The sequence below is a fragment of the Melospiza georgiana genome, chromosome 1, assembly GCF_028018845.1.
Source record: "Melospiza georgiana isolate bMelGeo1 chromosome 1, bMelGeo1.pri, whole genome shotgun sequence".
In the NCBI taxonomy this organism is placed as follows: domain Eukaryota; kingdom Metazoa; phylum Chordata; class Aves; order Passeriformes; family Passerellidae; genus Melospiza; species Melospiza georgiana.
The window spans coordinates 30,778,273-30,805,632 of record NC_080430.1 but is presented as its reverse complement, the minus strand read 5'-3'; the positions used below and the strand labels follow the sequence as shown (position 1 = coordinate 30,805,632).

General features: G+C 37.9%; 1 protein-coding gene across 4 annotated transcripts in view; it reads right to left on the bottom strand.

Moving 5' to 3' along the window:
• HDAC9 (histone deacetylase 9) overlaps positions 1–27,360 on the bottom strand; it is a 454,940-nt gene that overhangs the window by 334,903 nt on the left and 92,677 nt on the right. The window contains exon 1 of one of the 4 annotated variants that reach the window (XM_058035572.1): positions 7,653–7,684. The exons of the other annotated variants lie outside the window; for them this stretch is intronic. The gene's annotated coding sequence lies outside the window, so the exon portion shown is untranslated. Of the gene's footprint in view, positions 1–7,652; positions 7,685–27,360 lie in introns of those variants that run through there. 4 annotated transcript variants of the gene reach the window in all.

The following is a 27,360-nucleotide window of genomic DNA, read 5'->3' as shown; positions in this document are numbered from 1 at the left end:
TCATCTTGCCCACCAAAAAGCAAAGTTCTCCACTTGTGTTTGCATTATGTTGTATTTGCCTTTCAAAAAATCCATGCAGAAATAAACTTCAAAAGAAAAATTCTTATATATGCATATATTACTGTATGTGCACTCTTATTTATATAAGAGAGTCCACACATTTATTCAGGCATCTCAGGAATGCTGTACAAAACCCTGTGTGCAGTCTCAAGCACCAAGTCTACAAGAGAGGAAATCTGTGTTTGCTTTCATAATAGTAAATCAACATGAGGGACAGAACAAAACTCTTTCTAGTCACCTGCTAGTTACTTTCATGCATTAAACATGCAGGAAATAAACCATTGTTAGCCATACAGTTTTATTTGCAGTCCCTCATTTCCAAACAGTAAATATGAACCAGCCACAGCACAAACATTCAGAGCCCTGTGAAGAGCAGAAGGTGTCCCAGCCCACGTGCTCAGTGCTCCATCAGCTGCCCCACACAGCCTGACTTTGCCATTCCCTGCACCTGGGAGATGAGTAGGGGGATGAAGCACCTCTCCTGTGAGGCAAGTCTCAGAGAACTGGGATTGCTCAGCTTGGAAAAGAGAAGGCCTCAGGGTGACCTAACTGCAGCCTTCCAGTATCTGAATGGAGATAAAGAGAGGGACTATTTACAAGAGCATGTAATGACAGGGCAAAGGGAATGGCTTCAAACTGAAAGAGAGGAGGTTTACACTAGATATTAGGAAGAAATTTTCACTGTGAGAGTGGTGAGGCACTGGAACAGGTTGTCCAGAAAAGTTGTGAATGCCCCACATTCAAGTGTTCAAGAGCAGGCCAGATGGGGCTCTGAGTGACCTGGTCTAGTGTCCCTGCCCATGGCAGGGGCTTGGAATGAGATGTTCTTTAAAGTTCTTTCCAGCCCAAGCCACGGTGATTCTGTGGCTCTCTCCCCCACCCCACTGCGGGGTGAGTGAGCAAACAGCTGTGTGGGGCTTTGTTGCTGGCTGGGGTTAAACTACAGCAGATCTCATTCCATCCACAGGAAAGGTTTTTTTTGGTGACTTTCACACCTGGGACCTGGACAGCATCAGGCAGCTACTGGCAGCACTTGGGTTACTGCTGCTACAGCTGTACAGCACTACTGACAGCACTCAGCCTCTGCTCAGTCCCTGCTCACCACACCCAGTCCTTCTCAAATGCGATTTCATCACATTTCTCATATGTGATTTCATCACAGGAGCTCTCATCTTGTGATAAAACATAAACTAAAGTGAACATTCATGTTTTGTTGAAATACATTCTAAAAAATAGAATTCCCAAGAATAAGTGAATGTGATTAGTCTAAGTCAATGATGGGATAGTGTTTATATTTTCTGGACTATGACTAGTAAGGATAGGTGTCATTTCAATTAAATTGTGTAAATGTAAATTCCTGTGTCCTAAAGACGTGGGAACTCCCCAACCAAGGTAACTAGTGAAGTCATCCACACTGGGTGAGGGTGCAGCAAAGACAGTGAAAAATAGCTGCTATAAACAGGCTTGATTTTATTAGTAAGCTAGTTTTCAACAGAACTGTTTTCATGTACAGGAAGTATTTTAATAAGCAAACATCATGGACTTAGCACTTTCTTCATATGCTATTCATGACACAGACTTGGCACTTGTCACTAACATATTTACTATGAAATCACAAATAAATGGACTAAAATAGAAAGCAAAAAAACCCTACTAAGTCCAAAATTTACTCAAAATACACGCCTTTATTTTAATGGCCAGGATTTCAGCTTCAATGCTTAATTGCCATGGGAAAAATCTAGTCTAATAAACATTGAATTCAGTGCTATGTTAAAGATCTAATTTGGTATGCAGCAGCAGCTGAGAGAAGGATTTCAATGATAAGTGCTGCAGCACACAGACAGAATGGAGAAGAATTCTGCAGTATGAAGTCTGCCAAAGCCTTCCACTATTTTTTTTTTTAATTCTAAAGTTTTGGTTTATATCAGATTTGTAACTATTTAGAGTGATTCTCATACTGAGAATAAAAAAAGATGGAAAGTGCTAATTTACAGGAAGTTTTTAAACTGATAAATAAATTCCATTTGAAAATGTAGCCCAGTGAATCTCAATGGACACCAGTAAATGTGCTAACAATTTTTGAAATTTATTTGCAAGTTCTATAATCCTAAAATAGAAATAATGTATTTCCTAACTTTCTCACCCAGAGATAACCGGAATTTCAAGGAACAGCTGAGGAATGTTAATGATCAATAAAAGAGATTTACTTCAACAGTTCAAAGTTTGGGAGCGGTACCGAATACATCCCTTTCAGAGCTAATGTTGTGTCAGTGACCTGGATTATTGAAATGTCACTTATGGCACCCTAGTTCTCTCTTACTTTTCACTTACAAGAGGTCTAGTGCCAAATAAAATTGACATTTCAAATATTACAGCAGCACTATATTTCCTAAACAATTATACAATTCACTGATTTCCTCAAAGAAATAAAAATCAAACAAAAATAATCATATGACACATTACAAAGATACACAAATTTTTGTGAGAAATCTTGTTATGAAGTCTCTCAACAAGCACCTGAGCATCCTGTAAAGCATCTGCTCCTGCCCTTCTAATTCTTTTAAGCAGAAGTCCCCCCATAAACATCCAAATAAACCTAAAAATCCCAAAGTAGTACATGATTATACTTCCTGAATATACGTAGATATTATCAATGCTCCATTGACTATTATATTAGCTACTCTTTATTACAGAAAACAATTTTGGTTCTGTCTTTCTTAATGCTTTTCCTTTCACAAAAAAAAATGTAATTATTTATGCCTTCCACTGCTGTTTATGCAGTTTGGTTATATATAAAGAGGGAGTTGATAAAAACATTTGGTTTTACTCCATGCTTTGCATAATATTACATTTCAGGATAGGAAAAGAATGTGAACATTTCAAAAGTCACAAATGCTTAATCAATTCTTTTGATTTAATGAGGATTTATAAGACTCTGACATTATTTTTAGAGTAGGTGCAGAACTTACACATATTCTGCTTAATTTAAAATTGAACCCTACAGAAAACCATTTCTTTCTGACTTCAAATATAAAATGACAATTCCACTGAACTTAACAGGATTGTGAGAAATTTATTCAAAAAGAGGAATCATCGATTAGATTTTAACCAAACTTAAACTGTGAGTATTGTATTAATTATATAAATTAATTCTGCCATATCTAGCTGAATTACAAATTACTACCTGCACTTCCAAATTCACTTTAGTATTGATAATAACCATTTATCCACTGGAAAAATAAAGTTATTTCTGAAATGAAAAAACAAAGTATGAGAAAAAAAGTAGATGATTACTAATAGGATTATACTTGTTACGGTCCTGTGAGAATGGTGCATAGACAGAGTTTCAGTTCTGAGCACGAGTGATCCTATGGATTCATATGAAGAAGTATTAATATTCTTAAGATTTAGTATATACTTCCATAAAATGCTGAAAACTGAACAGCAGAGATCTTAAGTGACATGGAAAAACAGCATCCTAACTTCTAAGAAAGTAAACTAGGCAGATGCATAGAGTAAACCTGTTCTCTTTTATTTTATTTGTGTACATGAAGATGGAGTCTTAAGGTGAAAACAACCTTAAGAATCCAAAGGATCTCCTGAATACATTTCCATTTTTATTTAGCTGGTTTTTTCACTCCCTGTAACAAATTGTCCAGGTACTTTAATTCAAAATATATATTAAAAATACTCATATATATATATAGCTAATATAAACTTCAATATATATATATATAATTTAGGGAAAAAAGTGTCACATTAGAATAGGCACAACTGGCTGCAGAAAAAAATTTGAAATGTTACATGTAACTCAAAGAAATTCATCAGAGACCGTCTCTTACTGAAGGGTAAGGAAAAGATCACATCCTAAATTGAAGATTGCTATTAGAAAAAGAGAAGTAGAGAGGCAAAGGTGAAATAATTTCATTCCACAGCTGTGAGGTGCTTGTGACTCAGAGACTCTTTGCTGTTTCTAATATAATATTTTTTATGCCTCTAATATAATATTTTTTATGCCTCAAGCTCCAGCAGGTCCCTGAGCCTTCACACTGCACTCTCCACTTCCCTACATACGTGTGTTCTAAAAGTGTTTGTACAGCAACACAATACCAGCATTAGCCCAATACAAAAACATCAAGTAGAAAAGTGTTTAAATCTTGTGCTGTATTAAATTAAATGTAATACAAGTAAATGTTTCAGTTAATAAAAAGTCTCTGTAATAACTGTTAATCATTGGGCATTAAGATAACATTTATCATAATAATATTCATTACAATGAATAAGCTGATTTGTTAATAATTCATATGTCACATGCACTTCAACGGGATTCCTTTAGTCACCAACACCACAGCCGCTATTTTTAAGTGCTTCCAAAAACATTAATGTGCAATGTTAATCTGAAATCCATACCTCTGTTATTTTCACAAAGCAACCGGCAAGGTTTGTTTAGGAAATTTCATGCCAAGCTTCAGAAGTGTGCTCTCTAACCTTCTTCAACACATAATTCAAGATAAACACTTTCTTCATGACAGACGTTTCAAGAGATGAAGGAGTGGAACAAAGGCACAGAGTGACACGAAGCACAAGTTCTGCACCATTAAGATGAATGGACAGATTAGCTGGAAAATCCATAATGACACGTTGTGCTGGCTGAAGCAGTTCTGTTTATGTAATTACAGCTTTGTTGCTTAAAGGAAAGGAAGCTCTGAACAAGGCCTTTCCCTTAGCAGCCCTGCCCCAGCACCTCACCAGTGCTTCAGCATCCCCATCCATCAGTGCCAACCACTGCAATTCACCTGACATCTCACTAAAGGGTTTAAAGCATCACCTACCACAGGACTAATGGTTTGCTAGCCAAACCATTATGGGCTAAATACAATCTTTATGCAAAATGTGCCAAGCAACTTCACGTATATTGTCAGCAAGAGCAAAGTCTAGCAATGTACTCCATCACAGCTGACCCGTGTCTCTCAATACCCACAGAGTACAAGACATCATCTTATGCCTGCCTTTAAAAAGAACTCTGTCCAGCCTATCTAAAATGCAAAAACTGGAAGTGAAAGTCTTTCTGTGCTTCACTCTAAAAACAAATATCAAAGCAACCTGGAATGCAAGAAAGCCTGCTGCAGTCCAGCCTGCCTTCTCAGTATGTTTGCAGCAATATTGAAGACCACAATGCACATCTGTCCCCAGCCTCATGGTTACCTCTGTTTCCATTTCAAAGTGACATAATTTCCTTACAGCAAAACTAGCATTAGCTCATAATGAAAGGTAATATGTGCACAATATGTGCTAAAAATTACAGGCATGCTGGAGAAAATGCTTTAAGCAACATATATTGACCTTCTTATTTGTGCAGTTGAACGTGGTGATAAATTTGCCCTTTCTAGCCCCGAACTTCATGAATCCATAGAAAATAAGGATCAGATCCAAAATATCCCAAACAGTAACATTAATTGAAATTGCAGTAATCATACGATGCATTTTCAAGTCTGCTTTGAGAAGGCATTCCAGAGGCACAGCAAAACGTCTGAACTTTGCAGTCCCAGTTCATGGAGATTTTATTGTTGTAAGAATATTGGGTCATGAAGAGGCAGCAATTGCAGACACTCATGCTCAGGTTGGCATAAAACCTACTTAAGAGGTAAGGGGGTACACAGTACTTCAGGATATGGTTCCACGAGTAATTTTTTGTACAACATAGGAAATCCAATACTCAGCCATGTCACAGATCAGAATATAAATAACTAAAGTTTTTCAAATTTCAAATCTCCAAAGCAAGTTTTCTTGAACTCCCATACAGTCTAAGCAGCACCAAAGCTCACCAAGTGCTTTCCTTTGGGTGAGGCTGCTGCAGGTGCACAAAAGTCAGTCTTTGTGAAAACCACACTTTATCTGGTCCAAGGTTTGCAGCATTTCAGTTGCTCCCAACCCCTGGCCGGCCTGGAGACAAGGCAGAACAGCACCCCAGTCACCCTTAGGGTAGCTGTGCTCTGTATATAACTAAGCTGCCCCAACAAAATTAGGTTTCTCTCAAAATGCAGACATAGCAGCTTTCTTTTCAAAGCATAGATGTCCCAGAAAAGAAGTACAACTTCCAGATCCTGGCCAAGCTTCCCCTGAAAGCCCAGTTTAGCAGGAAGCATAAGACCCAGATCCAGTTTGCTTTTCAGCTGGAGGAGGTCCCAAATGTCCCAAACTTCTGCTTTCTGACCTACTTGAATTCAGACAGCTTGAGAGTTTGGGTATCACAAGGTAAAAAGCAAGCAAAAAATGGCACCTTGCTCTGGCTGACTGGTAAGGGAAGATCTAGGTCCTGATGACTAACCTCAAGATTATTTTATTTTTACTGTTTCATAGGAAGTTCAAAAACTGTCACAGCCCTATAACAGGCTTTTAGTTTTCTTTCTTTAAAAAAAATGTAACAAAATGTAACACAGATTCAAAATCTTGTATCATACATCTTTTGAACATTTGTTAGGATTTTGAGCACGGAAACTTTGGTTGCTATAAAATCTCAACAGTCAAAGAAGGGGATAAATATAGTTTGCAATGTGATTATACTGAAACAGTTTGTTCCAGTCATAGAAGACTCTTGACTTGACATTCCAATTAAAAAAAGAAGCAACAAAAAAAAATATTTCAGATACATACTTCTGTATTGAAGTCAAGGAAGTATGAAATTTTCTTTTTCTAAAATGAAATAACTGGCACAACTGACATTTCAGATACAGCAGCTACTTCTACTTCCTATAATTTCCCTTTATTTCTACATTAAATTAGATAAAAACTTCCCAAATGCATGAAAGCTAATTCTTTGTTGTTTGTATTACTACACAGCTCTTTATCTCCATCATTCACTTCACAGGACTTACTGATGGCATAAAAGATCATGACCTCCCAACAAGAAAAAATACTAATTCTTGAAGAGATAATGATAAACCTTTGGTTTATGCATACAAATAACTTCTCACAGCAAAATTTTCCATAACCCTCTGAATATTTTTTCTGACAGGAAAGATTTCTTCCACTTTGTTGGTCAGGGTCTTGAGAAACAGGTATGTGGCCTGGTGAACAGTGGGCTGAGCAGTCCAGACTCAGAGCAGATCATCTGGACAGCTAAACACAGCAGGCTGCTTTCTCACCATCAAAGTGCATCCCCCTGACAGAGCGATTGATCCCCTGGGACGAGCCCAGAGCGCCAGTTGCTCTCCCTGTGTCAAATCCCGCACAGGAAGGAATGCGCTCCCGCTAAGGGGAGCCGCCAGCGCTGAGCCAGCGTTCGCACTGGGACTAACGCAGCTGGGGAAGGGAATCAGTCTTTCAGGAATAAAGAGGAGCTGGCTAAGAGTTCTCCCAGTAAAAGACTGGCACGGATAAAAAAGTCCTCTTTCTATGCACAGCAAAGAAATTCACATATTAAAATGCCTATGTGAAATATAGATAAACTAAAAATCCTGGGAGCAGTACTGCTTTTAGTAGCTTTATTAAATTATTTTGCTCTATTAACAATCAAAACTCAGTTAAAAAGCAAAAAGTAAGTATCAACTACTTAAAATCCATCTATTATTACATATGTTGAGTTCTCTGACCTCGTTTTGGTTGCTGCCAGGTAGGCCAGGCCAGAAACAACATACGATTTCCTTTTCCCAGCTGAAAGGCTTCTGAGTTAAGAGTCTGTAAAAAAGTGCAGCAGGAAGAATCTCATGCTTGACTGTCTCAAACTTTAGGATGCAGTTTAAATTTGCTGCTGCTGTTACAAAAAGGAAAAAAAAAAAAAGAAAAAAAGGAGCTGTAAGGCATAAATTCAGTATTCAGTGAATCTGGCCAAGCACACAACAGTGCCAGGTTCTGTCGTGACAGCACACCAGTTCCCAGGCTGCCTGTGCAGCAGACTGAGGAAGAGGCCGGCTCATTAAACTTTCCATTGCGTTACGAACAATCTGCTTTCCAAATCACAGGGATACTCCAAATGGTGCCATCAATTCAGTTCTTTGTGTATTTATTTGCTTTAATTAGGAGAGTCTCCTGTATACCACTGCTTTAAGAACTCAGTAGCACAAAAGAAAGAAATTATAGGGCTAATTCTCCTTAGTTTGTTCATTATACCATTTGAGAGTGGACATAAAACACAGCTATCACTTTTTATATAATTTTGTGCTGATATAAATGAATTCAAGTGTTTTGGATTAAAAATAGAAGGCTTCTGAAAACACAATAAATATTCTTCTAAGGCATAAGATGCTGAGCGTTTACTTCTACTCCAGCCCACCCCAACAAATCCATTATTCCCATTCAAGAAGATCAAAGATGATTAAAAGTTTTGAACAAGTTGTTTTCACCATCCTTTCTCTCAAAAAAAACTGTAGCCCCAGCAGCATCTATGTTCATTTCTGCTTCTGAGATGCAATGTCCATTACTTGCTGAAAGAACTTTTTCTCTATTCCACCTACCTGACACCACTGGGCTTTGTGTTCTATCTTTCACAGTAACCCCCCTAAAGAACCAAATTCTGAGAATGCTACTAAGGACATGTGTTTTAACCATTTACTGTAGTTACTACTGACCTCTTTACCTTGGCTTTCTTTATTACCAGAAGCACAGTATCACCAAATGGCTGGAAAAATCAATTAGAAGAGTGCCAGCAGGTAGACAGCACCATCAAACACCTGTTTATACCATAGCACAGAACACAGCTTAATGTAAATCACCCTTTGGACATGTTTAAAATTTACTTTTCTACATAAACTGTTCTCTACATGTCTGGATGAGGCCCTCCAAAATGCCTTAAAAATCTAATAAGGAGCCAGGAATTCTTGTGGTTTCATTCCAGTTCTGCTACTGACTTGTTGTGTGGTCTTGGAAAAGGTCCTTATCCTTCCTCTGGCTTTCATTTCTCGCATGTGGTGATATTAATATGCAGTAGAAACTAAGGCTATATCATATGCGAAGCTGAGAAAACAAGTTGACATACACAGTAAAAAAAAAACCTAAACTATATTCATGCTCCTAAGTGCCATTTTAAGCACTGAGATTATTGCTTTTCTAAAGATGAAAATATTGTGAAAAACACAGAACACAAGTGCAAAACCCTATAGCTGCTATATATGTTATTCATGTCTACATGCTTTTATACCTGGTGGTGTCTTGACAAGCATTTTCTTGTCTTTCCCATGCAGAAGTGTACACCCCTACAATCTACTTGGAGTAGGTGATGCATTGATCTCAATTCCCAATGCCAAGCCCATTCCCCTAAGCACTCTCAATAAGGAATTGCAGGATGTATTTCATTATCATCACGCTCATCAAACTGAAGGAGTTACCTCTGGGGACAGCAAGGAATTTCTGGCTTTATGAAGCCAAGGTTGCAGCATTCACATGGAAAACACAAGTGTGGCAACTCTAATTCCTGAATTCTGCATTTTACTGTAGATAGTACTAATTTAAAATATTAGTCCAGTACATCAGTTTTTCAATATTAGTAAAACTCAGTACAGCATACTGACATTATGTCTAAGTTCCCCACTCTCAACTATGAAAAAAACATGATGTGTTCAGGAGAGCCAGTACAGCAAATGGCCTAAAGATTTAAGAACAAGAAACACCACTGACACACAGTGTACTAATAATTTATGAGACTGCCTTGAAGAGCATAAGTGATGCATTACAAAACCAAGGCTCAGCAGAATGGCTTCTAAACCTCAGTGAAGCCTGCCAGATGCTGCTGAGCAAAGGGCTCTGGGGTCCTCTCTGAAACACAGTTCCTGTCCAAATGAGAAGAGCCTTGCAGACCTTCTCCTGGGGAAAAATAGTATTTTGCCATACTGTCAAATTATTAGATTTCAAAAAACTTCCCACTTTGTTCCAGGGGTGAAATGGAAGCATTTAAAGGGAAAAAAAGAAAATCAGCCCCAAACTGTTGAGTAGCTGCACAGCTGGACACTGTAGTGCCAGCCCCAGATGTAACCACAGACAGAGGGCTCCTGAATGTTCATTTCTCCACTATGCAATGTAAACCTTTCCAACTGAGGACTTGTTTTGAGTTAGTTAAATTGGATCTTTTGCAACAAAAATTTGTACTGGATCCATAAGAACACCTGAAGCACTGGATAAAAGTCACCTATTGGATCTATCAAATAAGAGATGCAGGCAGAAAGGCATGAAAACAACACAGAGAGTCATCAGAGCATTTAGATACATCTTATATAATAAGGAAGTTATTTCCTAGGTACTCCCCCAGAGTAAAATTGTCACACAGGGTTTGATTTAAAGCATGCCCATTGTGCTGTGAGGAGTCTCTTTAACCTGCAGTGGTCAGAGATGGTCTCATAGCTTATTAGACCACACTCCAATAGGAAAAAAAGGCTAAATTTTTTGTTCCCATTGAAAATTCTTTCATGCATAGTTAACTAGATATTTTTATAGGAATTTTGAAAATAATGGTATATGATATGTCATAATTTACCTCAAGCTCCATGAAGACTTATAACAAATTTTTAGGGTAGCAAGAATGATGAACAGCATTGCACATTGGTACTACTGCAGAGAACAATATTGTTCTGTTTAAAAAAATCCTCCTTTAGTTCCCAGGAAAGCCAGCTGGGCAAAGGGACACTCATTTTATTATAATTTTCTAATGAATAATCAAATTTACAAGTATTTTTTTCAGAAAATATAACAAGAGAGAATTTCATTACTACTTAGAGGATTTTACAGCCATTAGAAACCTCTGCATTAAAGAAACTATGAAGGAAAATGCTGTCCAATGCTTTTAGGGAAATCTGTCACTAAACATAAGTAATATGCCCAAGAGAGTTCACAGCTTCAATAATAATTAGTTCTCATGTACTTTTACTATAAATAGAATAACTCCATACATTTAGAAATACAGATTTAATTTTTTCCAGAGTTGAGATGTGTGCATGGGGTTCTGTTTCTTTTGCAGCTAAAACATCTGTTTAAGAAAGACACACCAACCTAACACCTGCTGTTCAAAGCAATGCCCTGGAATTTCCTTAGTTTTCTCATTCCTTGTTGCAGAGCTGGAGCAGCAGAGAGTACATTTGATTTTACCTGAGATGAAAAGACTGTAAGGTTCCAGCCTTTTGTATCTTACAAATACTCTTCAAACAGCAGCATCTTCCCTAAACTCATCTGCAAGAAAAGTAGATAAAAATGTCACTGTGCACTTGATGAAGACACTGTGTGACTTGCTCCAAGGTCTTAGGAGATGTAAAACAGTAGTAAAATTGAAACTGCACCTTCATGCTTCTCATGACAAAGGAGATGGTTGTGGCTAACACAAAGAGTAAAATAGGATCTGAGGAACCCTTCATTTATTGCCAAAATTAGTGGCATGCATGTATGTCATGAACAGCCTGTATTGCTTAGAGATTTCATGCTGCTAGAAAGTAGGAAAAACAAGAAAGTTTATTTTGTTAAACTATGCATGTATGTCTGGGTGCCTCTACTTTCCAAATGTCACATCATTGTCTATTGCATTATTCAAAGGAACAGAAGAACAAAGCAGTAGATTTGAAGGTGGTTTTGTTTGGGGATTATTTTCTTTTAAACAGAAAAAATGAGCCTTCTATTTACAAAAGGTTACAAACCAGAGACATCCATTTAAGTTATAAGAGATACCTGTGATTACTGTGAAAGCAAGAGTCTAAAGACATTATTTCACACATCTAATTTTTGTGTTCAGAAAAAGAGCTGCAACATACAGCAAACGCAATGCAGTCACTTTACTGCTATATGAATGGACTCAAAGGCTGAAGTTCGATGACAACTTTTAGAAGCTGTAAGATGTGAAAAAAATTAATAAAGCCAAGCCTTTGACAAGGCCATTTTATTCTGAGCAAGTGCTTTAGATAAAAAAAGGCCTATTTCACCCTGCTGGAAAGTTTACATTGCAACTGAGCTTTTCCAGCATTAAATCTCCGTCTGGAGACGTTCCCGGGGATAACTTCTCTTTTCCAGGAATGGCACAAAGAAAGAGATGGTGACTTCTCCTGCAGGACTGACCTAACCCAATGCCTGTGCCACCCTCCCATGCTCAGCCCCACTCTGTTCTGAGATTTCTGCGCCCTGGCTACCGGTGCTTCTCTCCCCCTGGCTTCCCAAAGGGACAAAGTTTCATAAACAGCAAAGCGTGCTAATTCAAACAAAACACAGGACAGCAATTCTTTTTAGGCTGTAAAGTCCTGTCTGCATATTTTAGCTGTTGCATAATTGTTACCTTTAGCTCATAAACTTCAAGGTCAATTCGGGGTCAAGAGTAGGTGTTTAGCACATGAAACTCAGAAATGCTGCTAAAAGCATGCTTTATAAATCACTGTATTTTCTTCTCATTGAGGGTATTTTTGTGTCTTGTTTTTTCTTACTATCTGGTACATTTTCATCTGCCTTTATAAAATATACATTTACACAGTGCTTTCAAGCTAAAAGTATAATTCATATACCTGAAATGCAGACTAATATATTGCTATACTCCAAATCTGGCTATTTCCCCTTTAGCATCCACATCACATGTTGTGAGTTTGTTTGCTGACGAGCAGAGCCCAGCCACTGAATCAAGGCACTATTAATTCAGAGCTGGTATCAAGCATCTGAAGGAATTTATGCAAGATAAAGAACTTTTAATTCACAAATTATTAAAAATAGTTCTTCCATATTTAAAGCCATGGTAAAGTTTACACTCAATTCAATTGAATTTACATTGGTCTCACTCACTTCCAGAAATATGTTTTTGTCTTTTAAGTCTTGAATTTTTACTTTGCTTAGGATAGAAGCAGACTGTATCATGTTAAGCATTATACAAAGATAGTCACAAGAATACTATAAAAGTGCAAAGAGGTAACCAAACGAAATAATTACTTAAATCTTCGCTGAGATGAGTCTTCACACAGTGATTGTGAAGGTTACTGGTTCTGTGCATCCCCCCCGCTTCTATTATCTTGATAGGCATCATACATCAAAAAAAAAAAAAAAAAAGAAAAAAAAAAAAAAAAAAAAAGCCATTGATGTCCTTTGTTTACATTGCAAAGGGCTGCTTTGCACCCAGGCAATAAAAGGCTGTGACAGGATTTTTGCATCACTCACCAACAGAATCCAGCATTTATAACATGACTCAGGAGCACACAGAAGGAGAGAAAAAGTACTTTACTTAGTGTTCTTTGTGCTATAATGAGAGTATATCAGAATTTATGGCTGCATAGCACACATATTTTTTTTCCCAGGAAAAAAGCATTTCATGACCTGCTCATTTCTGTGGCAATTGGGAGTTACAAGATCTAAGTCTAGTCATAAATGTGGTGTCCTGCTGAAAGCAGTTTGATTCCTTTTTGATTAAAAATGGCTCAATGTTCAGTTGTGTTTTCAAAAGACACGATGAAAATGCTAAACCAACACAATTTTTAAAAAGCAAGCTTTAATGATGGTCCACAAAATTAGTTACTTGTTTTTGAAAATGGGGTCATTTATTGTTAATTAAGCTTTTTTTTTCATTATTTGATTACATTAAGATTTGGTTTGCAACAAAATAGCTTATGAAGGTCAGTATGGCTAGAGAAGAAATCCTATATCCTGTGACAAATCCAATAACCATCGGGTATTCAGTTCATAGCAGCAAAGCATTTATTAAAATATTTTGCTGATTCGCTAGGGTATTGGGAGACTTTTGCTGAGTGCATAGCATGGCATTCCCAGAAGGAGACACGTTTTACAGTGAACTTGTCAACAAACTTGTGCATGGGATAAACGCTTGGCACAACCCAGAGCATGTGAACAGGTTGTGAGGATTGGGGTGCTAACTACAAGAGGTGGAGAGAAGTAGAAAGATGGAATTGCTTTGTCCCCCTCTGCTTAATATAGAGAGGAAAAAGGTGAAAGATATGATTGTTTCATTGTTGCTGGGCTAAACAGAAAACATCAACGTTCACAAATCATACTGTCTCTAGTTTTTGAAAAGAAGTGAGGCCATCAAGGAGATGTGTTAGTCCTGTATTTCAAAACTGAAACAGATGTGCTTTGTGGTAGGAGGGGGAACATCTCCCTCAGCACTATCCAAAGCAGCACACACAATAAGTGCTGTGCCAGCAGAGCAGGACACACTCGCAGCCCCCTCCATCATTCAGCGCATACTGCTGCTGCACATTCCCCTCCTTAAACATCCTGGTTAATAGCTATGAAATTCAACACGTAAACTGTCAAATATATTTCTGAGTAGCACACAAAGCAGTATGCTTTAAACTCAGACTAAACAACTAGGAATAAATACCGTTTAAGAAGATTAAAAAAAAAAAAAATTACAACTCCATGTAAAAGTTCGCTGTTTCAGTTCTAAGGAAGGCTTCTGGCTCCCTCTAGGGGTTTCTACGCGTGTGTTTACAGAACACACTTTTTCAACATAACCTATAAAAATATTTCGCTCTTATATCTGGTAAGGGAGATGAAGCATATGATTCTGCAATAATTACAAATGCAAATAATACATGCGACCATTTTGGGGAAGGGATGTTTCTGCTGTCCCTCTGTGGACAGGCAAAAGGTATAATTAGCCCTCTTTTCCTATATGCTAAGTGCAGAAATTCAGCGTGCACTTGTTCTTCAATTACTGCAATCTCCTACATGTTTCTGAGAAAATATTTCATACCAAAGAAATTATGTCTAAATCTTCATAATAATAATCGTCTGACAAAGCCTGATGTGAAACATCATTAATTATTTTTTCTTTAAGTAAAATCATCAGTCATATGCACTTCTTCACTTCCTTTTTTTAAATACTATTATTCTGAGTGGTGTTAAAACATCATTATTTACTTAATCTTTCACAGTAAAATTGCAGCTTATTCTTGTGCTTGAAACTCTAAAGACTCTTTTGACACTTGTTGCACACAAAGAATAAGCTCACCACCTCAAATTAAGCCCAAGAGTAACATAAGAAAAAACAGTTTGAAAGAGAAGCAATAAGATTGCTGCTTGTAATCTGTTACAAAACATTTATGTTTTCTATTTATATGCTAAACAAGGCCCAAAACTGTGTGTGCCGCTTCCCTGTGCTGGGCTGGCCATCCATGCTTTGCATCTTACAGAACGCAGGTAAGACAGGGTAATGATGCGTCATTAAAAGAAATCTGAATTATTAGATGCATTATTAGGGCATTTCTGACAGTTACAGTCAGCTCTGGGAAATGTCAGTGCTGGCTCAGCTCCCTGAAGAGCGACTGTGTGTGGATCAAGCCCGGCCCATTTGTGTGAATCCCTTGTGGAGCCCATCAGCTGAGGCTGTTTAGCAGGCTTTGTATCAGCAGATGGCTGGGTGAGTGTGACGCACTTGCAGCAAAAGTTTGGTACAAAACTCAGCAGAAGCAGCTTCAAACCCAACCCATGCAGTGAGACTAAAAGTCACTCCGGGTATCAGAGCTTCTGTCCAAATGCGCCGCCCAAATGTCCGTTACTTGCTCAGCTCGAATCTTACCAAAAGTTTGGGAGCCTGTCCAGGGAAATGCCGCCTCACCCCTCAAAGCAGCAAACAAAGCGAGGCACGGAGCAGCAGGGCAACAACAAAGCCATTGCATGCGTGCCCGCTGCACTCGGAGGGATTAGCGGGGGTCAGGCTCCCATGGCCGCACCTGCAAAGCTCAGCGCTGTGACATTGGCTAATATCCTGAATAAATCATATTCCCTCTGCCTTAAAAGCAAACAAATAGCTGTGCATGTGTCCTTTGACCTTCATTGCCGGGAAACCCATGCAGTTTATCTTTATGGCAATAGACCATGCTCAGCTAACCACTGATGGTAGGACGTCTCTCTACGGTTTTAAGTAGAAATGAAATTCAAAGCTGCTATACCAATAAAGATTTTTATTTTTTTTTTTAATACTTAAGAAGTAGCAGGGACTTAAGGAAGTGTGAAATAAGGAACCTTAAAAAAATATAGCAGACTGTATCTATGGATTACACAGCTAGAACTACAGTAAGAAATGCCTCATTAGATATTTGTGGTATAATACCAAGAAACTCTAAACCATAAGTCTGATTCAGGAAGGATATGAGCTTTTCATCTTTCTTTGTAATACAAGGACAGACAATGAATTTTTGCCTGCCCCAGCTTGTGTATATTATACTTAACATTTCCTTTAAACTCGCGCTCAGATCCCAATTGCAGGTTCAGTCTATATGAAAATACTGCAAAACCAGTTATTAATTCTTTACAATAAACTTGAAAATATCAAATATACAAACATATTTGTATTATATATATATAATAATAGTATTTTAATAAATTATTAGAATTGTTATTAGAAATAATACTATTTACCATACAGTAAAAATAGCAATAGATTCTTAAATATCTTTTCTCCTTAGAGGGTATCATTCAGAAATTAAGAAATGCTTAATATTAATGGGGGGAGTATAGAAATAAAACTTCATATTGAAATCATCCAGGGTTTTTTGAATTATAATTTTACAATAGATTCTGTCAATCAGTATATTGTTAACCATGCATCTAGAAAAATAGCTTTTTGGGTGAGGTGGGGGAACATACAACAACTAATCTGATATTTTTCTGTTATTTATATTGTATGTGCTGCAGGGACGCAGTGTGGTGCCCTAGCTAACTGTAGAATCCTTTCATGACATCTGGGAGATTTTAAATAACTTCAGATCTCTAAGCCAAGAAGGAACTGGAAAAAAATCCATTCATTTTAATAATCAACACTATTGATGTGCAATGAACACATAATATGCTTTGATGAAGTGTGTTTCTCACATAGCCTGGAAGATTGATGGAAAGTTAATATAAATAATACAAAATGTGTAATACATTAAATAGCAAATAAATAATTTAATAATTTGAAATAAAATTAAAAGGCTGCTTTAAAATTTAATGCTAGCTTTTCAAACTGGAAAAAATTCTCTATTAAGAAATAAATGCCATTCATCATTTCTATATAATAACGGTGTAAAAATTAGATCTTGAATATGCTACATAATTACATAAATGAAAGTGCAGCAAGGTGAATGTAAGATTACCATAATTAATTTCAAAATCAATACATTTTACTGCCCATATTAACCAATGAGAATTTTGTTTTCTCATGAAAATTCAGGTGTGAAAAAAAGACTGGAATGAAATATATTCAGGTTTCTTTTGTGCATGGGATTAAATTTCACTTTGAAGTTTAGAAATCTGCACTGTATTTCAGAAATACCAATGCTTGCTTGCACAATACCTTGGCTTAGAGGAGCAGCAGACAGTGAATGGCTTATAGGAAAGGCCCAGATCCTCCCCACAAGCAGGACAAAGGAGGAGAACCCAAACCTGAGCATGATCAGAATCCTGAGAGATTTGGTACGAAGAGGTAAAATGACTTGTCTGAGATCTTTCTGAACTGCAGCATTCTTGGGAATGCAAATGCAACTATTGGATTTAAACACATGCTGTGATATTTCTGTTTTATTAGATAAATAAACAGTATATTGTATGTTAGTATATATTATATATATGTATGTTATGCAATATACATATATTATGTATATTATATAACAGTATATTAGATAAAGAAACAGTAAAATGTGACTTGTCATCACATCATTACTTTGCTCTGTTAAAACTACCTTAATGTCACAGGGTTTTTCTTTCCACTTTTCTTTTTTCCTTCTACAAGATTTCTTTTAAATTAGATTGAAAGTGAAGTAGCGCAACGAAAAGCACAAGGATAGCTGATAACCTGAAAATCTCGAGCTACCTTCAGGCATGAGTGGGTTTTAATCAGAATTTGGCAACTGAAATATATTTGCAGCACTCTATATGAATCAGCTTAGCCGGTGGTTTTACTGATAAAAATGAAAAAAGTGATAGACATGCAAAAGGTTTTCTAAGGCAAAAGTTGTGGGATTGAGTTCTGGATTTTTCCCAATGCTCTTATTTGAAGATAGATCTGACAGGATTTCCTCACCTGAGTTGTATAGAAAGATTTAAGAGCAAAAGTGGAAAAAACCCAGAGACTAAAAAAAAAGCCCCCCAAAACCTCCAGACCCAAATAAACCAAAACAAAAAACCAAAACAGCACGACTATTTCTGGCAGGAATTCCTTGTTTATAACTTAGTTTGCTAAGGCCATTCTTACATAAGCTGAATTTAAGTAACTAATAAACTATCCCCGAAGATGAATAGAATATCTGAAATTACTTCTCATGCCATAAGTAAAAATCAATTTTAATTCAGTACTCTGTAGGTATCTAGTTTATATGAGCTCACTTGGTACAAGACTATGTTTTTGATGGATATGGCCTTCTGTTTGTTCAGCTGTAGAAAAGAGGAATGAAATCCAGGTTGACAGTGAAAAAGAGTAAAGAAACTTCATAAACTGAAGATTCTAGAATTGTGACACTAGCTTCAGATATAAACTTGAAAAAAAATTAAGAAGCAATACAACTCCTGAACTGAGATGTAAAACGAATAAATAATCATCAATATAACAAGAGAACAGAAGGAAGTAAAAAAAAAAAAACCAACACCCCCCCGAAATCTACCAGAAAAAATCTACAGATTGTGTACTATGTTTTTTCATCTTCGGAATTTAATTAGCTCCAAAAGAATATTTCCATCCCTCTCTACCACACACACATTTGTGCATTGACATAAATATGTATTTGGCAAACGAATAAGCTTAAACTTTAATAAACAATAGCTCCAATGTATTTCACAATTTTTCTATATAGTAGCGAAGCTCATTTGGGCTGGTTTGAGAAAATGGTATCTTCTTCCTAGTCTAACACACAGGAGTACTTAAAGTGTCGTGTTAACAACACTGTTGAGCCCTCCATCATGTAACCACTGACTGGTGGAGACCTGCTGTTTCCTCCCTGATTCCCAAAGGCCCTGCAGGGAACCTTCTACCCAGGGAGCTGAACCTGGAGAAGAGATTGGGGAACTGACAGCTGGGGTTTGTTCTGACCATGCATGGAGCTCTAATGACGACAATGTACAGAAAACGAAATGGATGTTTTATTTGAAAATATTCACTCAAACATCTAAGGCCAGCAGAGGGACCCAAAGGCAGGAACAGCCACACAGCTCTGCAATTGCAAGAACTTTCTATTCAGAGGGCAGTCTGAGGATGGTCATCAGGAGTTTTTCACTCTGTGCCCCCTTCCCAAGGGCTTCTCACATCCTGCAGATCCTCAAGTGCCCTTCCCAGTACAGGGATCTTTACAGCCAGCCTGGGAAGCAGGGTGACCAAGGATGGCTGGAGGGTGAGCTTGCTGTCCTGTGTCAGTTTTGGCAGCAGGACAAAGGACTTGTGCCACCAGAGGGTAGTTGGTAAAAGAGGAGATGTCAGGTGGTTGGTCACCCTCTCTAAACTGGCTCCATTCAAATTGTTTTTGAAAGAATAATGTTTTAGTTTTATCTCCATTGATCAGCCTTGGGGTTTCTTACCCACTGGTCAATGCAGGAGAGCAGCTGGAAAACATCAGTTTCACATAGAATCATAGAATATCCTGAGCTGGAAGAGACCCACAAGGATCATAAAGGTTCAGCTTTTGGCCCTGCACAGGACAGCTCCAAGAATCCCATCATGTGCCTGAGAGCACTGTCCAAACACTTCTTGAGCTCTGTCAGGCTGGTGCTGTGACCACTTCTCTGGGGAGCCTGTTCCAGCGCTCAGCCACCTTCTGAGTGAAGAACCTTTCCCATATCCAACCTAAACCTCTCCTGTTACAACTTCAGGCCATTTCCTAGAGTCCTGTCACCTCAGAGAAGACATCAGTGCCTGCTCCTCTACTTCCCCTTGTGTACACAGCGGCTTTCTCCTGATGCTTCCACAGTAGCATCCCAGGAAATGAGAAGGCAAAAGCACAGCAGAAAGACTGAGTGAGCCCATGAAGCCAAAGCACCACCTAATCAGATCAAGCCATTTAAGAAAGAAAAAGCCCTACCTTAATACTCCTTTATTTTATTATAACAATGGGCAAAAATCTGCATCTCTAGCTACAAAATTAGACTTGTCACTTCATTATGAGAATTCAGTACAAGGCATTAGGTAATATTTGCTGCTTCAGCTCCTAGCTTGACCACTAAATGTCATTAATGAGACAAGTTTTTAATTTGTGTCAATACTGACTGCCAACAGCATCCTGCACTGCAGTTTATCTGGACACTGGAATTTAAGCAAACAGCCATGCACAAAGTGCTTCAAACAGAGTCTCCAAAAGCTAGGTTATCTGGCAGTGAGTTCAAAGTTAGTTTGCAGTTTCAGGCCATGCTAGAGAAAACTCCTCAATTTTATGCCAAAGAGAGGTGAATGACAAAGAGAGGGCAGCAATAATACACAGGCTCCTTTATGATTTTGATCTGTTGCAACTGACTTGTAACTCGGTCTCCCCTTTTTACTGTGACAATCATTACTGGACCTTTATGGTACAGCGCTTAAGTAGCATTTATCTTAATTTCTTCTGGAAGCAACACTGCCAGTTTGGAAATAATTTGTAGTTTTTCTATAATATCTGGGTGGCTGAACTAAATCCCCATAGAGATCCTATGACTAGTATTCATCAGAAATTTTCCATACTAATGCTATTGCGAGTTCTAGCAACACCTCTTGACCAGATCCTTGCTCAATGTAAATTGGATAGAGCAAATTTAGATGAGGTATGAGCCATGTGTCTTTGACATAAAACTAAAGAAAGTTCCAGACATCTGCCTCAACAGGATTTTGTTCAAAAAACACTCCTACATACATAGTTATAAATATACAGAAGGTTGTATATATTTATTTTAGAAACATATATTTGATAAAGATGACCTTCTCTTCAGATCGAATTGGTAAAGTTTGTTGGTGGGAACAAGAACGATGGAAATTAAAAAGGAAATGAAAACCAGCATTTTGCTTAGAAAGCTCACAGCTTTTGTTCAAAGAAAAGACTACAGCAATGCAAAGAAATTGGAAGGATCTGGCTGCTTTTTGTTTGCTTTTAAAATTTTTTAAAATTTGGATATTTAATAAAATGTAAAATTGATCCATCAGTATGTAAAGCAAATTAACTCTCTGTGGCTGCACTTATACCATTAGCATCAGCTGCCCACATACATATGGCATGGAAATACCATCCAGCCTTTAGTTCCTCAAGCACACGAGGCTGAACTGTGTGAGCTTTCTCTCGCTGCAGAAGGAAAAGGAGCTGCCTGTATGTGGGGCTGGTTCCAGCCGGGAGATGGCAGCAGCAGGCAGAATGACTGCTGAGCTTCCCTCCTGTATTTTAAGTATATGCTCCTATGGCTAAGGTCAACATTAAAAAAATGTTAAAAAGACTGGAGGGAAGAGGGAAGGGGAATGCATTTTTAAAGGTCACAACATTTGCATTTACACTGAACTCATATGTTTGTGATTTCTGACACTGACACAATTCAACACTATGAATGGCAATTATAATTAACACTTGTGGTTCCTATGGCAATTCATGAGATAGCAAGTGTGGCTGCTGTTTTAGGAGTTGTTTTCATGCCATTTAATGCACAAGGAACTTCTGAAAAATTATTTTAATTTTATAGAACAATACAGTCTGTCCCTTTTATCCACCTCCTCTTTGCTGACAGATATCTCTGAAGTCTATCATAGAACTCTTCAGACTGGTCAAACAGTTCTGGGGCTCCTCAATGAGCTCTGTCATCTCTCCTCTGGAGTTAAGTACACAAACGATTCATCTGGCAGTGTCAGCACCACAGCTGGGGCTGCTACCACTTTGCTTGGCCATGGTATCAGGGAGATGCAAAGGGAACCAGTCTGTATTGAGAATCCACAATCTGAAGAGGGTTCTCACCAGTAAAACATTTCTGTCCAATGCTACTTGTACCATATTCTCAGATCTGTGGTTGCGTCTAATTTTCTTTTGCAAGAAAACCAGGTATAACTACTAAATGTAAATAAAATGCAAATATTCAGTGAATATTCAATGACATTTTAAAAAAATGAAGAGAGGAAAAATTTAAAAAAAGTTGCATGCAAACACATGACAATTAATTCTAAAAGAATAATGACAGCATCAAAAGCAGGCAGATCAAGCAAGAGAAAAACTTCAGGCACTACTAAAATACCTTCTCTAGAAGAAGTTATGATATGGATGATATGATATGGATGGAGTCTGTATTAGAAGGTATTTTGGAGATATTAGAGATAAAAAATACCACATTACAGTATCTGCCATAGATCTATTGAAACAAATTACAAGCAGAAGAATATAAAAAAACTGGATGGCACTTGGCCATTGAGATAGTAGAGAAGTCTTTCAAGGTGGGCAGGTTTTTTAACTTTGTTTTCTTTGATGCATGAAATGGTAAGTAAAACTTAGACACACATTGAAAAATGCCTAAACATAGGAAAAGAGAGAAAGAAAGCTAAGAAAGCTTCTCCAATAAATATTTTCCAAAATTATGAGGAAGACATCAATCACTCTGTCACCATCATATCTTTGCCTTTTTTTTCTCCAAATAGTGCCTATAGTGCCTACCATCGTGGCATTGCTGCAGTCCCTTGTTTCACCACTGGCCCAAGCAGCCAGAGCACTGCAGGCAAAACCTGCCACAGGTTCTCTGGGGCTGGGTAGGGGACTCTAAATGTGTCATGATAACCAGAGAGTGTAAGGCATGACAGTAACTCTCTGTCCTACAAGTCAGAGGTTAAACTATTAAATAAACAAATGAAAAATACCTTGGCAATAATAGATTTCAGTGAGCTCATCTAAAAAAGCTGGGGAAATAATTTTCTTTTCAGCAACTCGTTAACACAGACAAGATTTTTCAAACAGAAATGTGCTGAAACACACAGTCTCAAAGAACAAACATTTTCTTGATTTATTACTACCATATTATGACTTTATTTTGCAAAGGGATTTAAAAGTTACTGGAAGGAGTTTTCACAAAACCTTTGGACTTCTTTCTTTCTTTCTTTTCTTTTCCATATTAAGCTCTTTTAAACATAGCAAGATGAGATATGCTAAGAATTTATCTCCACAGTAGTAATTTCAGAGGGAATCAAAATTTCAATAGAACATGAAAGCTACTTAGAAAAGTGTGAATTTTTGCAGAGGAAAGAAAATAAGACAGTTGTTGGGTTTACTATGTAAGAAAAAGAAACTGTATCTTTGATTATGAAGGGCTTAAAGCTAAGCAGGAGACATCCTATTTAGTAAACATGATTTCACTTATTCTTAAGAGGCTTAAAAATGCCATCACCAAATACTTGACTTAGTCAATCAGAATAACTGAAGTAACACATACAACTTATGCCATAGAAAGGACTAGTCAAAAATCTGCTTCTAAACATTAAAAATCAAAGCCTCCCACTAGCATGAATTCATCACAGAATCATAGAATTTTTTAGGTTGGAAAAGACTTCTAAGGTCATCCAGTCCAATAGTTAGCTCAGCACTGCAAAGTCCACCAGCAAACTACGGCACCAACATCCACACATCTTGGAAATATCTCCAGGGATGGTGACTCCACCACTTCCCTGTCCAGATTACTCCAGTGCCTGGCCACCCTTTCAGTGAAGAAGTTTTTCCTAATATCCAGTCTAAACTTCGTGTCCAGCAACTGGAGGCTGTTTCCTCTTGTCCTGTCGCCTGTTACTTGGGAGAAGAGACTGACCTCCACCTGACCACAGCCTCCTTTCAGGGAGTTATAGAGAGCAATAAAGTCTCCCCTGAGCCTCCTTTCCTCCAGGCTAAACACCCTCAGCTCTCTCAGCTGCTCCTCATTGCCCTTCTCTGGACACTCTCCAGAACCTCAAAGTCTTTCTTGTAGTGAGGGCCCCAAAACTGAGCACAGGAGTTGAGGTGTGGCCTCACCAGTGCTGAGTACAGGGGGACAGTCACTGCCCTGGTCCTGCTGGCCACACTGTGGCTGGGGCAGGCCAGGATGCCAGCTGCCTTCTTGGCCACCTGGGCACTAAGCCTCACCTTTAGATTATCCATGTAGATGTTGCTTTGAAGGAGGAGGAGGAGGTGGGAAAGAAAATATCTTTTTATAATTTTGGAGATTTTAGGTGATAATAAGAAGTCTCAAAAGTAGTCTCAGTGCTCCAGGGTTTTTTTTTCAATATCATATCAATACTAAATTAAAGCACCATCTGTAGGCTTCTCTTCATTATTTGGAGATTTTGCTGAAGACTGAAGATGCATTAATTCCCAATCACTCATCTACATGACTACATCCAACATAGTGTAATACTGTAAAAGTCAGTGGTGAGAGGTTTGGGATAGACAGCTAATTTCTAGACTAATCCAACACACTTTAAAGAGGAATCAAGAGGCAGAACTTCTTTGACGTTCAAAGAAGGGAGAGACTGATGTACCATAGGAAACAAAAATCAAAGAAAATAAGGATGAGAAAGAGAAAGGTAATTAAAATATGCAAGTGAGTGTAAAAATGTGAGGAATTTCTTCTTAAAAGATATTACATCCAAAAGGAATAGCTCATTTGTGTGACCTGAGCACTTAGGCAGAATGAGAAAGGCTAGGCAACTTTTATACAACTAAAACCCATAGAATTCCTTAAATAAGAAGAAATATAAAGCCCACAATTTTAATTTCTTGCAGATAATGAAGTTGTTTGGACTAGCATAGCTTTACAGTACACTGAAATTCCATATTGGATAATATCTGTTCCTCTGTGTATTTTATTTTAGAAATAAATCTGCTTTTGTAATGCATTCAGCTGAATCTAGCAGGATCTGTCAGAAAAGAGAGAGGCCAACATGGTTAGTAGTAACAAAAATTGTACCAAGCTGGTTTTGGTCATTTTCAGTGGCACCCGTCAGCAAAGGAAAAAGTGACAAACAATTTTATAAATATATTACACAGAACTATGAAACAGAGGACATTTGAAAGCTTGCTGTGTTAACTGTCCCTCATCCAAATTTGCACAACATCATCTGGGAAAAAAATCTGGGGATTTTCCAGGGCCAATGCAAATCTAGTCTAGAACTAAAAATCTTTAATGATTTATTCCTGACATTTCATTTTTTATTTTAAAGCTGCGCACCTTGACATTATTCTAGACGCAAAAGGATGAGGAGAAATTTCTAACGCCACTTCATTGCAATGGCTACTCTGGTTACCAGCTGGGAAGTACCAAAAGTTGCTGCTTCTGCACAGGAGAGCCTACGGGGAAACACAGCTGGCACTCGGGTGCAGCTTGGATAGCTTCCAGCCCTGGAGCAGAACGTTCTCACTGCTGAGCAGTGGTTTCCAAGTGGACTGTGCTACAGACAGACCCACCCCTCCAGCGCAGGGCTTAGCACACATCTTTTGTCATACAGGTGAACATGAACAAAACGTAAGCAAGAATTTTAGGCTCATTACAAGTGAAGCCTGCCTGTGACCACAACCAGCAAAGGTTCAGCAGTGTCTTCACAAGTGCAGTGCACACACATCCAAATGTTAATATAACCGAAAAGACTTTTCATTTGTCTATTCTAGCACTTTAAAAAGCCTTAAAAGCTAGTAAGCTTTAGAAAAAGTGCTAAAAAGTCTCCTCAGAGGCTAAAGTTTCTGTGTACTTACAGGTCAAGGCAAGGCAATTGCCTACTTCACATTTCTGCAAGACAGATTGCTATAAATGAAACAATCTCTTAAATGAATTTCTCAAAAGACCTGCCTTGAGCAAGTGAAACACTCTTTTGAACTTCACAGCAAATTATGATAATAATTCACTTGCAAGTATAAATGGCAGTCTGCACAAAATACATGACCTCCCTATCTACACTGTGCATATACAGTACATTTTACTGCTAAATGTCAATTTTTGAAACCATAGCCCTAACATTTTTCAGGCTGTAACAGCATACTTCAGCACCATTTTTATTCTTGATGAACAAAATCTGTGCACTGCACGTTGTAGTTAGTCTGTACTCAGCAGGTTTCATTGTTTGAAAATAGCTCACAGAAAAGATGGAGCTCCGTTTATTTTGAGCTGTGGAATTTAACTGCCTAATTAGATTTCAAAGCCCACTGAAAAACATGATCTAACTCCATTTGAACATCTCCTGATACAGGCACTGAAGTGACCTCTACAAGATGTGGGAACTTCATTAATGATGAACAATTAGGAAATATAACTATAGAAGTCCTAATAAGCATGAAGTGAGCATTACAATCAACTCAACAGCTGTTGTGATTTTAGGATTTATGACAGATTTATGCCTTGTACATTTATGCCTATAGTACATTTTGTACACACTAAGAAGCAACTCCTACCATGTCAACCAGATTTTTTTTAATTGAACAAAAAAGGAGATAAAAATGTAACTCTCGTATTCCTGTTTGAAATAAAGTCTCCAAAATCAAAAGCCTTTAATACCCCATGTGTATTGTAGCAACCTCTCTCTGATTTCATTTTACACATACATTTAAAAAACCAAGTAAATTCAAGGACTAACTCAATTTAAAAAATGATTGTTGTAACAGCTAGATTTTGTGTAGTAAGCAGGATCAAATGCAAAATACAGTGTTAAGTCCATTTTCTCTCATACAGAACATTCCAGGTCATGGAAAAATTAGTCACCTCAGAGGACAAACCACAAAATTGGTGCAATGAGCAAGAAACAGCCTAAAAGTAGCTAACAGGAATCCAAGATAGACACCTGGTGGCTTGATTCAGTTCCTTAAAACTAAAATGTCTGATTTAATGAAAGTTTCTTTCCAAGTAGGTGCACATCTAAACTAATGCTAGCCCTTCAGCACTGAAAAGAAACTACTGGAAGAGAGATAGAGGGAGAGCAAGAGAGGGAAGGAAGGACAAAAAAAGGAGTTGCAGTAGCCTTGAAGAAATTTTATTAGGTAAAACAAACCTGGTGAACCTTGCAAATGAACAGGATTCTATGCTGTAAAGGAAGGAAAAAGAACCACATTCATTTCTGCTAATATGACTCAGAGGAAAATTCCTTCCTATCCCAAAACCCAAACCATTAGTCTATCCTGACTTGCCATTCAGACAAGTATCTTCAGATCCTGGCCTTTCCTCACCTTCCCTCTTTTGGCAAAGTCCCTCAGTTTATCTGTTTTACTCAACAGGATACACAGGGACTCACAGGATTTACACCATCAGTTCTCATCCAGCAAAACCCAGCCTAGGCATTAACCTCTCCTGACCAGATGTGAACTAAGCTGAGCTTTCTGACTTGGGCTGCCCTGCAGTGCCAGTGGCTGTGCACTGACCAAGGGCAGGGCAGGGCAGGCAGGGAAAGAGATGTGACAATGAAATAGCCCTGGGAGGAAAAGGTGTGCAAAGAGG